General features: G+C 40.5%; 1 non-coding gene across 1 annotated transcript; it reads left to right on the top strand.

Annotated features, from left to right (window-relative positions):
* Window positions 1-14,199: 14,199 nt before the first annotated feature.
* Window positions 14,200-14,304, top strand: LOC129481390 (U6 spliceosomal RNA). Its single transcript, XR_008657396.1, has one exon. It is a non-coding gene; the product is annotated as a U6 spliceosomal RNA (small nuclear RNA).
* Window positions 14,305-15,077: the final 773 nt, after the last annotated feature.

Raw genomic sequence — 15,077 nt, forward strand, 5'->3', positions numbered from 1 at the left:
CCCAGGGCTTGCCATGTACTGTAACTGCTCAATAAATGGTAACAAATAGATTGGGTTGAAGGAACAGTTCCATTACAGTGTTTAGAATTTGTCCTGGGTGGAAAGTTTTACACCCTACATAACCTTTCCACAAGATTGTTAAACCTTTTCTAATAATTTCATGAACCATGAATTTAAGGGAAAGGCATCTCTACTTTTCTGGCTTAGACTTCCCTGCAAAATAAAGCATGCAAAAAGCAAACATGGAAAAATGGAGCTGAGCCCTTGCCATTCTGCTCTCTAGCCTGTCTCTCTGCTGTGCAGCTGCAGCTGTCTTCTGTGACCAAAGTTGTTGCGGCCCATTCTGAAGATTTTCTGCAGTTCTAGAAGAATTCAGTAAAGAATGAATTCCCTAAAAGTCCATGGAGGAATGCTTAATTAATCAAAGCTCTTTAATAAAAAAGTTATTTCCCCATAGGTTGGTTGAAAGTTTCTCGGCCAGTCTTTTGCTCAAGCATAACCCTGGAAAAATACTTCTCAGGTGGGTTAAATCTCAGACAAACAAAATTATCCTTTATCCTGTACTCTAAAGAATAAGAAATTGTAGTATTCTAGAAAGTTCCTGGCATTAGCCACAGAAGGAAATTATAGGAATTCTTGACATTCAGAACTTTGATGTGGCAATTTCTTTGAACATTCTTTTAAAAGGAGAGGTTTTTTAAAGACATTTCAATAGTTTCATTGTTGTACCTGAGCTTTCCTCATCCAGAGGACTTGCTCTAATTATCTGAATGATACTAAGGAAAATGGTTTCCCTTCCAGTAAGCGCACAGCAAAGTGATTATAACAGGGACATGAATGTAAATTGCTGTGGGATGGAAAATTGACTGTATTGTAACAAGTGGCAGCTGACAGCAGAGAGCCTTTGCTGCCTTTTATGAACGGGACTCCGGCTGAATCACTCTGTCTCTTCCTGACCTTAAGTGTCTGGATATAAGGTGGGCCAGTGTTTGTGACAGCTCTGAGTTTCCCAACGACCATGCTGGGGGCGAGCATTGCCTGGCTGCCGTGATCTCAACTCCGCCTGAAACCCATGACCATATTTGGGCCTCCTTAATGCTCACTCCATCAATAGAAAATGCATCACAGCAGCAAGGGCAGCAACCACCGCCAGAGGAGAAGAAAGGCAAAAAGAAGGCAGGGAGAGGGAGAGAGAAAGAAAGAAGGGCAGACAGCCAGAGACAGATGGGGAGAAATACAGAGTCCCATGGAGAGATGCTCAGAGAGAGACAAGACCTACCTACTGGCAGACACAAAGGAAATGAAACAGAGGCAGACAGCTAGACAGACCAGAGAGCGGAGGAAGTGAAGAAAGAATACCAGGAATAAAGAGGGAGAGATAGAAAGACCTGGGAGTAATATTTGTCTGTCTATCTATCATCTATCTATCTATCTATCTATCTATCTATCTATCTATCTATCTATCTATCTATCATCATCTATCTACCTATCATCTATCTATCATCTATCTATCTTCTATCTATCTATCTATCTATCTATCTATCTATCATCTATCTATCATCATCTATCTATCTATCACCTATCTATCTATCTATCACCTATCTATCTATCTACCTATCATCTAGCTAGCTAGCTAGCAATCATCTATCATCTATCTATCTGTCTATCTCTCTGTGTGTCTGTCTGTATTAGTCTGTTTTCATGCTACTGATAAAGATGTACCCGAGACTGGGAGGAAAAAGAGGTTTAATTGGACTTACAGTTCAACATGCCTGGAGAGGTCTCATAATCATGGTGGAGTGTGAAAGGCACTTCTTATATGGCAGCAGCAAGAGAGAATGAGAAAGAAGAGAAAGTGGAAACCCCTGATAAACCCATCAGATTTTGTGAGACTTATTCACTATCATGAGAATAGCATGGGAAAGACCAGCCCTCCTTATTCAACTACCTCCCTCTGGGTCCCTCCCACAACATGTGGGAATTCTGGGACATACAATTGAAGTCGAGATTTGAATGGGGACACAGCTAAACCATATCTCTATCTATCTATCTATCATTATCTATCTATCTGTCTATCTATCTATCTATCTATCTATCATCTATCTATCTATCTATCTATCATCTATCATCTATCTATCATCTATCTATCTATATCTGTCTATCTATGATTTATCTGTCTATTATCTATCTGTCATTTATCTATTTTCTATCTACCCATTTAGATATACATAAATATATATGTGTACATGCATGTTTACTCAACCCATTCACACACCCAAAAACTTGCTGGCCAACGACCTAGTAGGGTCTCCACTCCACATTCCCTCAGAGTTCAGAGGTATGCATTTGCTTAGGATGTAGAACATAAGGTACTAGTGAGCTCAGCTGCAACAACTCCCTTTCAAGAACGGGGATCATGCCTCAGTATATCTGACAAAGGATCAGAAAGAAAAAAGCCCTCTTTGCTTGGAAAATTATTATCCAGCACTTCTAACCAATTCCTTATGTCTAATTTAGACTTTTCAGAATTAAAAAATGCTAGATTAGCACTTAGTAGTTTTAGGTTTTTCTTTAATATAAACTCAAATTATGAGAAAGATATTTCAAAACCGAGGTTCCCAGTCCATTCCTTCCCTGTCACTGGCTTCCCTGGCCCCTTTGCTCCACTAACCCAATCCCTACTGGAGATGAGATTTGTTTAACAACTGAGTGCTTTAGAATGTTTTAGTACTTTACTTTTGTTTGGTTTTGAAACAGTCTCACTCTGTCACCCAGGCTGGAGTGCAGTACCTCGATCCTAGCTCATTGTCACCTTGAACTCCTGGGCTCGAGTGATCCCCCCACCTTAGCGTCTCAAGCAGCAGGGACTACAGGCATGCACCACCATACTCAGCTAATATTGTATTGTATTGTATTGTATTGTATTGTATTGTATTGTATTGTATTGTATTGTATTGTATTGTATTGTATTTTTGTAGAGATGAGGTTTCACTATGTTGCCCAAGTTGGTCTTGAACTTCTGGCCTCAAAGGATTCTCCAGCTCGACTTCCCAAAGCTCCAAGACTACAGGTGTGAGCCACTGTGCCTGGCCAGCACCTTACTTTTGCTAGAAATTTTATCTTACCTGTGAGAAGCTGTAAGCTGTATCCTCACTGTCTTGCCTAAAACATGGTAGATATGAGTTGAAATGAAGTAACTGGTTTTATTTCTGTCTGTGTTTCCATTTCTGTCAGGAAAGGGTTCAATTTTTGGCATAAATTCCTTTCCTGGATTTATGCCCACAGTCCTGGAAGAGTTTAGCTATCAATCCCCCCAAATTTGATTGATTTGCCATTTTCTGATGCTGGAATGGGTTTGTTAGAGGAAATTTATGAACACGTTACCCTAACTGGCAAGAGCCTTGAGTGTGGAGGATTTCCTGAAGAGACACTCCAAGAACCTTCTGTGGCTTTTTGTTTTTCCTTTGGATGTGGTATGATTTTTATGGTCTATTTGTTATAATGCTTCCCTGACGTAAAATACTCATACAGCATAAATAACCTCTCCCTGAAATACTTAGAATCTTTCCAATCTGGAAGTCTGAGCTTAAGCTCCCTGCTTTAAATACACTACAGACAAATTATCCACTGGAAGAGACAGCAAGTTCCTATCAGGCCAAAACAGTACTTTTTACTATATTTACCCATTCTTAGCATGCCTAAGTACACAGACTTGGTGTTTAGATATTTCGATGCTACGTTGTTTATTGCACAACAATTATTAGTATAACTTCTTGTTGAATTATGTCTTTCAGTCTTCTTTGTCCCATTTAGTGCTTTTTGCTTTGAATTTGATTTTGTCTGGCACTAATATTGTCCCTTCTGCATATTTTGGTAGCATTTACATGGTTTCCCTTTGTCTATCCCTTTATTTTCAACCTTCCAGTGTCATCCTGGTATATCTCTTATAAATGGCATAGATTTTTATCGTTTGTATTGTTTTACGTCATATAAGAGTATCTTTCTAAGAAAATTCATTTTTCTTTCATTTTTAGGGTTCTAGTTCCTCCCCTCCAAAAATTTACTGTCGTAACCATTTTAAGAGTATATTTCAGTTGTATTACATGCATTCATAGTGTGCATCCACCACCATTATCCATGTCCGTAACTCTTTTCACTTTGTAAAACTGAAATTCTAAACTCTTATAACTTTCTATTTCCCCCTCCCTCCAACTCCTGGCAATCATCACTCTACTTTCTGTCTCTATGATTTTGAATACTCTAAGTACCTCATGTAGGTGGAATCATACAGTATTTGTCTTTTTGGTTTATTTCACTTAGCGTAATGCCCTCAAGTTTCATCCATGTAGTAACATATGTCAGCATTTCCTTCCTTTTAAAGGCTGAATAATATTCCGTTGTGTGTAAATACCACATTTTGCTTGTTCATTCATCTGTCAATGAACACTTGGGTTTCTTCCATACTTTGGCTATTGTGAATAATGGTGCTGTGAATATGGGTGTTCAAATATCTGTTCAAGTCTCTGCTTTCAATTATTTTGGGCATACACCCAGAAGTGGAATTGTTGGATTTTAAGAATACCTGTCTTTTTTTCTTTCTTTCTTTCTTTCTTTCTTTCTTTCTTTCTTTCTTTCTTTCTTTCTTTCTTTCTTTCTTTCTTCTTTCTTTCTTTCTTTCTTTCTTTCTTTCTTTCTTTCTTTCTTTCTTTCTTTCTTTCTTTTTTTTCTTTCTTTCTTTTTAAGATGGAGTCTCACACTGTTGCCCAGGATGGAATGCAGTGGTGCAATCTTGGCTCACTGCAAGCTCCACCTCCCAGATTCATGCCATTCTTCTGCCTCAGCCTCTCGAGTAGCTGGGGCTATGGGCGCCTGCCACCACGCCCGGCTAATTTTTTGTGTTTTTAGTAGAGTCGGGGTTTCACCATGTTAGCCAGGATGGTCTCGATCTCTTGATCTCATGATTCGCCTGCCTCAGCCCCCCAAAGTGATGGGACTACAGGCATGAGCCACCGTGCCTGGCCATTATCTGTCTTTCAAAAGAGGCATTTAACTCATTCATATTTATTGATTTGGGTATATTCTGGCCACTTTCATATTTTATACTTATTTATTTACTGATATGTTCAGCAAATATTTTCTCCACATTTTTGTTGTTTTTTTTTCTGATGGAGGGTCTTTGAAAATTACAGATGAGCTGTGGTTGTAACCATGGTGATGATGAATAACAGAAATACAGTTTTTGGTGCCATGTCTTGAAAAAAGGATACTTGTCTCGAAGTTAACAATGTCAGAAGTTGGTAAAGCCTCTTAGTAATGATTGCCAAAGGGGTCACGCTTAGTTGTAAAGGCATTTAACTGTAACAAACGTGCTGTGGACTTGGAGTCATTCTGGACTTTGAATTGGCAACCCCCACCCCCAACATACACACACACACATGCACACACGCACACATGCACACACACACATACTTGCTATGAGATCTTGACTATTTAACTAACCTCCACACACACTGGTTTCCTCATTTGTATAAATGCCGGAGTGACTGAGGGGATTAACTGGAGCAACATGGGAAAGCACTCTCCGCAATTCTAGGCTTATTGCAGCGTCTTAACAATGTCTACATAAAAATAACACATCTCTCTTGGTTTGTGGTTTGTTTCCTTTTCAGAACTGGGGTCTGGTTGGTATGCAGGAAAAGAAGGCATGTGAGCTATGTTATCTGCTTGTCATCACAAGAGGAACAAAGTGGCAGGCCATGGATTGAAACACATCCGGAGCACTGGGGTGGGCCTTGGAATTCCACAGTGAAGACTCCTAGATAAGGAAATGCCAAGGGTGGGGGCTGCTGAATAGCACTGGCTTCCGCTGGCTGGCCACAGGCTTCTTTTGGGAAGGCAGATGAGGAGGGAATGTGGCTTCCAGAGCCACCAAATAAGGAAGGACATCATCTTTCTCCACTTCATCCAAGTGTGAATGTCAGCAACCAGAGTCACTTACTCCACGCCTTCTCACTACCCACTAAATGTGATATTGGAAGGACCTAGGACAAGCACTGAGCAAAGTGGTACAGTCAGGAAATGCTTATGGACAAATCAAACATTCCTTTAATTTTTCAGTATGATTTCTAACCTCTATTTTTTTTTTCCTTTTCCCTCTTTTACCATACAGAACTTATCTGGAAAAGTGGACAGCTGTCTTTTGAAGGCAGGAGTTGCTTTAAACATCCCCAAGCTCTTGTAATCACAGCCCCGCCGCCCCTGCCCAGTGAGATTTGTCCAGGGTAGTGGGTCTGATCTGAAACTAACCCAAACTGACTCCCTGGGGAGCCATTCAGTTGTGCCTCCAGAAGTCATTTCCTCGCCAAACATTCCTTTTCAGGGAGAGGAACTTTTCATCCCCTGGTAAACAGTCCCCAGCCTGCACAGAGAAGAGAAGGGTGCCTGTCCCTCTCCTCATTCTCCACTTAGTCCTGAGCTGATTCCAACCCCAGAGGCGTCAGTCTGCTCTATAAATTCCTTTGTGAAACCTGAGAGCCTTGGCTCTGAAGGAGAGCAAAGATCTTGGAGGGGTTACAGTTCCCCTCCTCCCTAAAAGATCTGCTTGTGTTGGCAGCAAAAGAGTATGTTTTTGCAAACAGGCTCTTCCCTTTCTTATGAGAATTCAGTTTAGAAGCACTGCCAGGCTCCTTCTCAGTGGGAGAAGTAAGATCACCTCCCTTGCAGGTCTGCACAGGAAAGAGATGACATGCCTGAGGGGATTATTCTAGTTAAAAGACTCTGAGCCTCCTTCTCAACCAGTCACTATTAGAAGGGGCATGGTTGCCAGGAGGCAAGGAGAGCTAACCATCCCTCAGCCCTGAGTTGCGTAGGCCAGCTCTTTAGTTTCAATCACTGTGGTTTTTAAAATGGGAGGATGGAAGGGAGGAAGGTAGGAGGGAAGGAAGGAAGAGAGGAAGAGAAGAAAGAAGGGTGAGAGGAAGCAAAGAGGGAGGAAAGAAGAAAAGAGGCATTGAAAGAAAGTGAGAAAAGAAAGATAAAAAGAAAAAGAAGAGAAAAGAAAGAAACCTTCAGTTCATTGGCCTTCACCTGGACCATGACCTTGCACACCCACCCTGGTACCCTCCTCCTCCTCCATCAGCCTCCCAGAGCATTTGTGCTTCATTCATATTTTAGCCATTTCTTAATATGCATGTTTCCTTAACCCTGGAATTTGGAAATGAGATAATAAATCGTCAACTAGTAGAATCTTAGAAAACTCATCTTTTTAAAAACAGTGTATTATTTTGGTGCCATTAAAGAAAATCAAATGAAGAAAGCAGTCAGCTCTTGCCTAATTGTAAGACCTTCAATTTCACCATTTGCATCATAATGTTAGGTGGGTTCTAATGGATCTCATGATCCCTAAGGTTTCACATATATTCAAGCTTTCCCTTGTATACATGGGATGGCTGAACCAGTGCGAGCTGACGGATGCCTACATTTTTATATTCTCATCAGAAATATCTCCATGCCATCTCCAGATCGATTGTGGGGGGTGGGGACATGAATAAGACATTCTGGCTGAGTGAGTCTTCTCTACCTAATCTTCTGGCCAGCTGCCTGCACCAAAAGCAGGTGCAGCTGAGAGGGCACTGTCCACAGGAGCCTTATTCTGTAGCATTCCTGTGGCTCTAGGGAAGCCTCTGAAAAATGCTGATGTCAGGGTGGTGTGCCAGCAGACTTGCCCACTTCTTGGCTTCTGTCCTCTCCCTCCCTCTGACCCCATGCTGGGGCCACCTCCTTTTTTGTTTTCTGTTTAAACACGTATTTATTGAGTGCCTACTATGTGCTGGGGATTGTTCTCAGCACTTGGTGTACATCAGTGGGAGAAACACACATCTCTTGCTTTGTGGAACTTACGTGCTAGGGTGTCTGTTTTACTAAAATGTTTTATTCATGTTTAAATTTTGAGATACACAGAAAGTTGAATGAACAGTAGAATGAGCAGTGTCACCTAGATTCACCAATTGTTAATATTTTACAGTTGTACTCTCTTTCTCTCTCTCTCATCTTTCTCTGTTTCTACACACATGCATACCTCTTTTGCTGAACCATCTGAAAGCATCATAGGTCATTCCTACATACTTCAGAATACATCTCTTAACAATAAGGAAATTCTCCTCCATTACCACAAAACCATCATCATGCATAAGAAAACCATGACTCAGTTAATAATATTGTCTAAAATACCTTCCATACTTCTCCAGTTGTCCTCAAAATGTAATTTACAGCTTTTGTGTTTTGAATTACAGAATCCCACCAAGGTTCATGCTCTTTCTTCTCTTTTAATCAAAGTGAGAACAATTCCTCACTTCTTTTTTGTTTTGTTTTTCTAGTCATTTACCTTTTTTAAGAGCCCAAGATAGTTGCCCTGTTGAATGTCCTACATTCTGGATTTGTCTGAAATTGGATTCAGGGTAAAATTTTTGGTAAGAACATAAGTGATGGTGTGTACGGTATTTCTTGTTGCAACACTTCAGGAAATGGATAATGCCAGGTTGTCCCACAGGAACAGACTAAACAAACATATTGAATGAGTAAGATAATACATATGTATAGAACCTCTTCAGGTGTCATTTGCTCCAATGTGTACAGTTACAGAACTGGACTAGGCAATGTGAAAGCCCTTCTAATGGTCCAAAAGCCTATGTTCTGAAGAGTTTAACAATACCGTTATGAAAAGAGTTTTGATCCAGTGGATGAAGGTAGTTCAAGTAAGATTTCAATGGCAGTAATTTCACCTTTTAGCTTTTTTCCCTTTGACTAGAAAAATCATCGGAAAAAATGCTCAATACGTGTTTTTGGTGATGATCATTCCTGAAGCTAGAATGAGACAAACAGACTAAGCTTCCCAGCTTTAAGTAAGCCACAAGAAACTGTATTGCAGTAAGATTTTTAAATATGAGGATAATGACAAAGGGAGGTTTTAGTTTTTAAAGTAATAGGGTTCTATCTGCCTAACTCTGGCCCTTCCTGGTCAGGGAATGGACTCAATGACCACTCAGTGTGTTACTGGCCCTAAATTTCTCTGATTCCCAAAGAATCCATAGTTAAGATATTCTGTGGCATTTTCCTTTTATTAGGAAACTCCAAACTACACCGAGAAAAATATTTTTTTCAGTACTTTTTCTTGAAGTCAGAAATTGCATTTTAAAAATATTTTTCCTCTGCTTTAATAAATGGCTAAAAAGGTTAATGGATTTTCTATCTATGTTTGCAGTCACAGAAGCACTTATCTCTCATTCCAAGTAGATGTCCTATGTAATTGGGTGTGAAGTAATTCCAAAGTTGCATCAAAATCTTTTCAGAGTGTTACTATGACAATCAAACTTCCGTTTAAAAAATCATCTCAATGCAAACTCTCCATCATCCCACCGTCCATTGAGTGAAATTTAATCTCATGAAGTAAATTTGGCTTTTGAGAAAGTTGAGGGGTGGGAGGGGAACCATTATGCATTCACATTTTAACTGTTTCTCCCACTCACACCCATTCTTCTTGAGGTTGTAACAGACAGGCCAGTTGTCCTTATCACAGTCCCAGAATGTTGATTGTTAGAGGCTCTGCCTTCCTAACGTTCTGGGAATCAGTGTAGGGGGCCTAAACAAGCACCCATTATTTGGGGAAATAAGAATGTAATAGAAAGTCACTGACAGCCCTTCCTGGCCACTTATCACTACCTTTTCTGTGGGGACAGATGCCAGCCTAGGCAAGAGCTTGGGCAGTGATTCTCAGAAGGGGAAGAAAGAGGACGAGGCCTTATAAAAATCTCTGCGGTCTTAGAAGGTTTGAAGAGGCATAATCAAAATTGCCATTACTTTTATTTCATCTTGACACCAAATTGATCTTCTTGAAATTTCTATCCATGTGACAGAAAGTGTGAAATTTTTATGTTTATCAAATGGGAGAATGTCTTAGAGATAGTGGAAATACCCTGGGCTAGTGAAAGCTTTATGGACCATTTCCTCTTTTAGAGGCACTGGAGAATCAACTTCCCTGGCTGCACGTGATACTGCAGTTATGAATGTTTATTTCTACCTTTTGATTCAGTGATTTTGAGACCTCAATAAAACTTTAGGGCCCTAGAAATCATTTTGTTCTCAGCTCTCCTTTTATAACTTCAGGATTTGAGATGGTAAGAGGTGAGAGGACTTGCTCAAGTGAACACAGGGCAAAGCCAGGATTTAGAGGCAAGCCTCCTGATTCCTCATCCCATGCCCAGCAGACCCACAAAACTACTGTCTCGCCTCACTCTTCTTGGTTTGTGGCAGAAGCATGTTTCTATTGTCTGTAGTTTTCGTTAAATACTTCAGTAAAACTGTGTGAATGCCATGAGTGCAGAGTCATTTGTCTCTCGAGAGCATAAGTATATCTCAGCTCTAGAAAAATGCCTGACACAAAGTAGAGCTAAATAAATATTAAATGAGTAGGCCAGGCACAGTGGCTCATGCCTGTAATCCCAGCACTTTGGGAGGTCAAGGCGGGAGGATCACTTGGGGCCAGGAGTTCAAGACCAGCCTGGCCAACGTGGCAAAACCACATCTCTACTAAAAATACAAAAATAAGCTGGGCGTGGTGGCGGGCGCTTGTAGTCCCAGCTGCTCAGGAGGCTGAGGCAAGAGAATTGCTTGAACCCGTGAGACAGAGGTTGCAGTCAGCCAAGATCGCACCACCGTACTCTGGCCTGGACAACAGAGCAAGACTCTGTCTCAAATAAATAAAATAAAATAAAATAAAATAAAATAAAATAAAATAAAATAAAATAAAAAATGAGTAAATTGTATATGTGTGTTTCCCATGGCCTTAGCATATGCAGAGTCTTCAACAATCAAAATTCTGAGACCAGAATAACAACAGCTTGACTGCCCATTACAACTTGGAGAAAACACACGTGTATTTAAATACATATTCATTTAATTCTACAACCTCAAGCAGTATTCTCAACGCTGGGTAGAAATTAGAATCAGCTGGAAAACTTTAAAATATACCAATTCCTTGGACCTTAGAGCAGAGATTTGGATTTCATGTGCCTGGGGTGAAGCCCGGGCATCAGCATTTTTTTAAAAAGCTTCACAGAGGATTCTAAGATGCACCCAGCTTAGAGAATCACTGTTTAAAGAAATGTTAGTTCACACCTGAGAAGCCCTAACTCTGCGATTACAACTGTTGGGGTTAGTTAGCATTTGAAAGACGCTAATGAGCTGCTCCCACTCCAGTGGAGGTAATCCCAAGCACTTTACCTATCTTTACCTTTGATAGTATCGAAGGATTAATGGTTAATTAGCATTAGAAATGTTACCAATTATTTCTCATTGAAAGGAGAATTTGAAATATGTGGTTTGGTTAGAAAAGAATATGAGTCCTGTGGGGTCTCAGGTAAATATTTATTTAGCCCCACTATGTGTCAGGCACTTTTCTACGCCGTTGGAGTCCTAGGCTTATAGTGAGTGCTAGGACTCCATCCTATCTTGTGTTAGGCCATATGTGGAGGAGTCTGTAATCATCTTGAGTGGACTAGAAAATTAGCTGAAATATGCTGCCAGAATGTGGTTGTGGTTTCGTTTGCTTCAAGTGAAACTTTTTCTTTTATTTTTTTTAAATAAAAAAACATAGTGCCAGGATCTCACTACGTTGCCCAGGCTGGTCTCGAATTCCTAGGGTCAAGTGATCCTCCTGCCTTGGCCTTGCAAAGTGCTGAGGTTACAGGCATGAGCCACCGTGCCTAGCCAAGTGAATCTTTTGTGCTGGACACTGTCCAAGGGCCTAAATGGACAAAGGACGGGGCTTCATGAGTTTACTGAATAGTCCATGTGGCCCCTTTGTACCTGTTGGCTGACGTGAGTTCATATGTGTGGCAGAATTTGCACTGAGATACATTATTTACTGTAACAAGGCACCTGCTGTAAAGGTGTGGAGGTGAGACCTACAGCCTTCACCTACCTCTAACGTCAGGAGGCCACCGATATCTGCAAAAATAACCTACTGTGGGTAGCCCAACGGTCTTAGGGCAGTTTGTGCCCTTTCTATGCAGAGTCCTGGGCAGAAAGACTTTAGTCTTGACTCTGCCTTTGGAGAGGCAATGAAGGCAGGTGCCACAATCCTGCTGAAAAGGTTTCCAGTACTTTTCTGCTTTTCAAATACAGGTTATTGCATTCCTGGCAGGGGAGGGGAAACAACATTAAACCTTATTTGCTTCATTTTTATGACCTTCCTTTGGCATTTTCAAACATGTAACTGAGCCATGGCTTGCTGGTCAGGCTAAGTCAGCCACTTCTCTGTGCCAAGGAAGGTGAGTAACAGCTGGGACTGGGAAGGCTATTAAAAGGGATGGCAAAATGAGCAATTGTAAGTACAACAGTGGAACAAGGAGGTTTCCAAGTCAGAATCTGGCTACAGTCCTTGGAGCACTTCCTTTTAGTATCAAGGTGGGTGTTCTAAGGACAAGGAGTGTTAATAACAATAAAATTTTATGTGCTAGAAAATAAAAATGCCCATTTTAAAAAACAGCCTACATGTCCACAAATAAGAAAGTGGTTAAATAAGAAATGGTATGTCCATACATGGAAATTCATGCAGTTGTTTCAAATAGCAAGATAGATTTGTTTGTGCAAATAGGAGACAATCTCCAAGACACAGTTACTGAGTGAAAAATAAGTATCAAATCGACAGTAAGATCTCAACTAAATAACATTCTCTGTGCTATTCTTAACAATAATGTGTCTATTATATAGTTAAAGTATAAGAATGAAAAGTTGGAGTAGAAGTAGAATGTCTTGAACTTCATATTTTATACAGAAAGATAAAACTGCCCTTGGACTTGGAGCTGAGCTATGGCACATGGATCTGGGTAGGGTCCAAGCACCTCTTTTAATCCCTAGGTGACAGCAGTCAGTGTTTTAGGTGCTACTTCTCTGCTTCTCACTTTCTCCAGCTATAACCATGGTCATAATTCTAGTCACATGTAATTTCACCCATGGAAATGCATAAATCCTGAGGGGAGTGGGAAAAGTCTCATGGGGTGACACTGGAGAAGTTCAGGGATGCTTCCTTCCCTCTTTCTGGTTGGAGATGGGTGATGCCAAGCTGCTTCATGATTGTAGAACCAACTAGGACGTTTATTGTTTTAATTCATCTTAGTAAGGATAGATTATGTCCAGATCGAGGCTATGATAAAGCCAAATACACAAATATCAGAATTTACACCACTGGGTGAACTTTTATGGGAAGGATGCTCCTGAAAAACAAATGACAGCAAACTCTCCACCACGGGAATTTTGTTCTCATTTTTGATGAATAAGAACAATTTGAAAATACAATGGTTGTTGTTTTTGTCTTGTTAGAGACCTAAAAGTGCCCAGAATCTCTTTTCAAAAAGCAGATTCTCTCATTTCTTTTTTTATTTGTTGTCATATTCATTTTACATCTTCTGACCACTTATCCTCAAGTTGTACCTCTCATGTTTTATAATGACAAGCTGGATCAACATGGGAAAAGGTTGAACTGGCAACGATTTCACCAGCCCTGACATCCTTGCATCCACCAGCATGCTCCTTTAAGTTCAGCCCATTCCGTCAACTCATCTTCAAGTGTCATCCTCGGCAAAATTTTCTTCAAGACTTCCTGGAGCCTCTCTACAGAATCAGCTAGGTTTCAAGGGATAATTAAATGACTGGAGAAAGAAAAGGGCTTGGTAAGCCTCCCTGCCCACTTTCACTTGCATTCTTTGAGGTGATTGAAACAGTAAAGAGCCATTTGATCAGTTTTGGTTGCATCCTGAGTGGGTCTAGGTGAGACTTGCCCTAGGAAATCTGTTGGGCTCAATGATTGTCTGCTTCTGTTGGATGGAATCAAAACTCTTCAACCTAGCATTCACCAACTAGTTGTGCATCTGCAGCAAGTTACTTAATGTTTCTGTGCCTCAGCATCCTCTCTGTAAAATGAGAGCATTAGTCTTGCTCCAACTTTGAGGGCATGGATAGCTCTGGGATTTCATATCCAAGACCCTTAAACATCCCACAATTCTTCCCCCAAAGACTTCTCCTCCTAATATGTCCCTCAGTTTGGGTCAGGCCTGTAACAAAAAGGCATAAGAAATGGTAGAAAAAGTGTCCATGACTACTTCTGACTTAGATGAAGAGACCAATGAAAATAGTAATGACTCTGCTTGCTTCAGCAGGACATATACTAAAATAGGAGCTATACAAAGAAGATTAACATGGCCCCTGTGCAAGAACGACACACAAATTTGTGAAACATTCCATGTATTAAAAATAAATAAATAATAAAGAAAAAAGAAAAAATTAAAAAGAAAATAGTGATAGCTGTGTCCATCTCAAAGAAAAGCCCAGGAGATTTCCTTGAATGAACCCCCTTTTAAGATAGAACATTAGGAGACCAGAACATATGATACAGGAGGTACTGGGAGGGTCCTTCTTTGTCAGTGTTTTGCCTTGGGGTGGGGAGTCGACGTCTTCTGAAAGTTTCAGAAACACCATCCACTTACTGAGCATTCAAGGAGGAAGAGGAGAATGGCAGCCACATTTGTCAATTGGGTGAGTTTGGGGAGAAATAAATACACAAAGGTCAAACATAACTCCCCTCCACTCACGATTCCCTTCTCCCATTCTTCTCTCCTTTCTTTTACTGAAAAGAAAGGTAAGATTTTAAATAGCTTAAGGATAGTAAACCCAGTTTTTCCTGAAACTATGAAAAGACCCCAGTATTTTTACATAATTTACACCTCAAAGATTAGAAACCAGAAATAGGGAGCTTTTTCAACCCTTCCTGAAGCAAAGTGCATCATCCCTCTGGCCACATGTCTCAAATCTTGATGCATCAGAATCATCTGGGTGCTTTGAAATTCAAGATGATTCCTATGAGCTACCATAAATCAACTCAGAATCCCCTGGAGTGGGGCCCAGGGATCTGTATTTCTGACAAGTTCCCACAGGTGATTTCTTTCCCCATAGCATTTGAGAACTTCACCTAATCAGAGTGCTGCCATTGCTAATAACTGGTCTCATTTTTTTCATATATATAT

This window comes from Symphalangus syndactylus, chromosome 4 (genome assembly GCF_028878055.3).
Source record: "Symphalangus syndactylus isolate Jambi chromosome 4, NHGRI_mSymSyn1-v2.1_pri, whole genome shotgun sequence".
In the NCBI taxonomy this organism is placed as follows: domain Eukaryota; kingdom Metazoa; phylum Chordata; class Mammalia; order Primates; family Hylobatidae; genus Symphalangus; species Symphalangus syndactylus.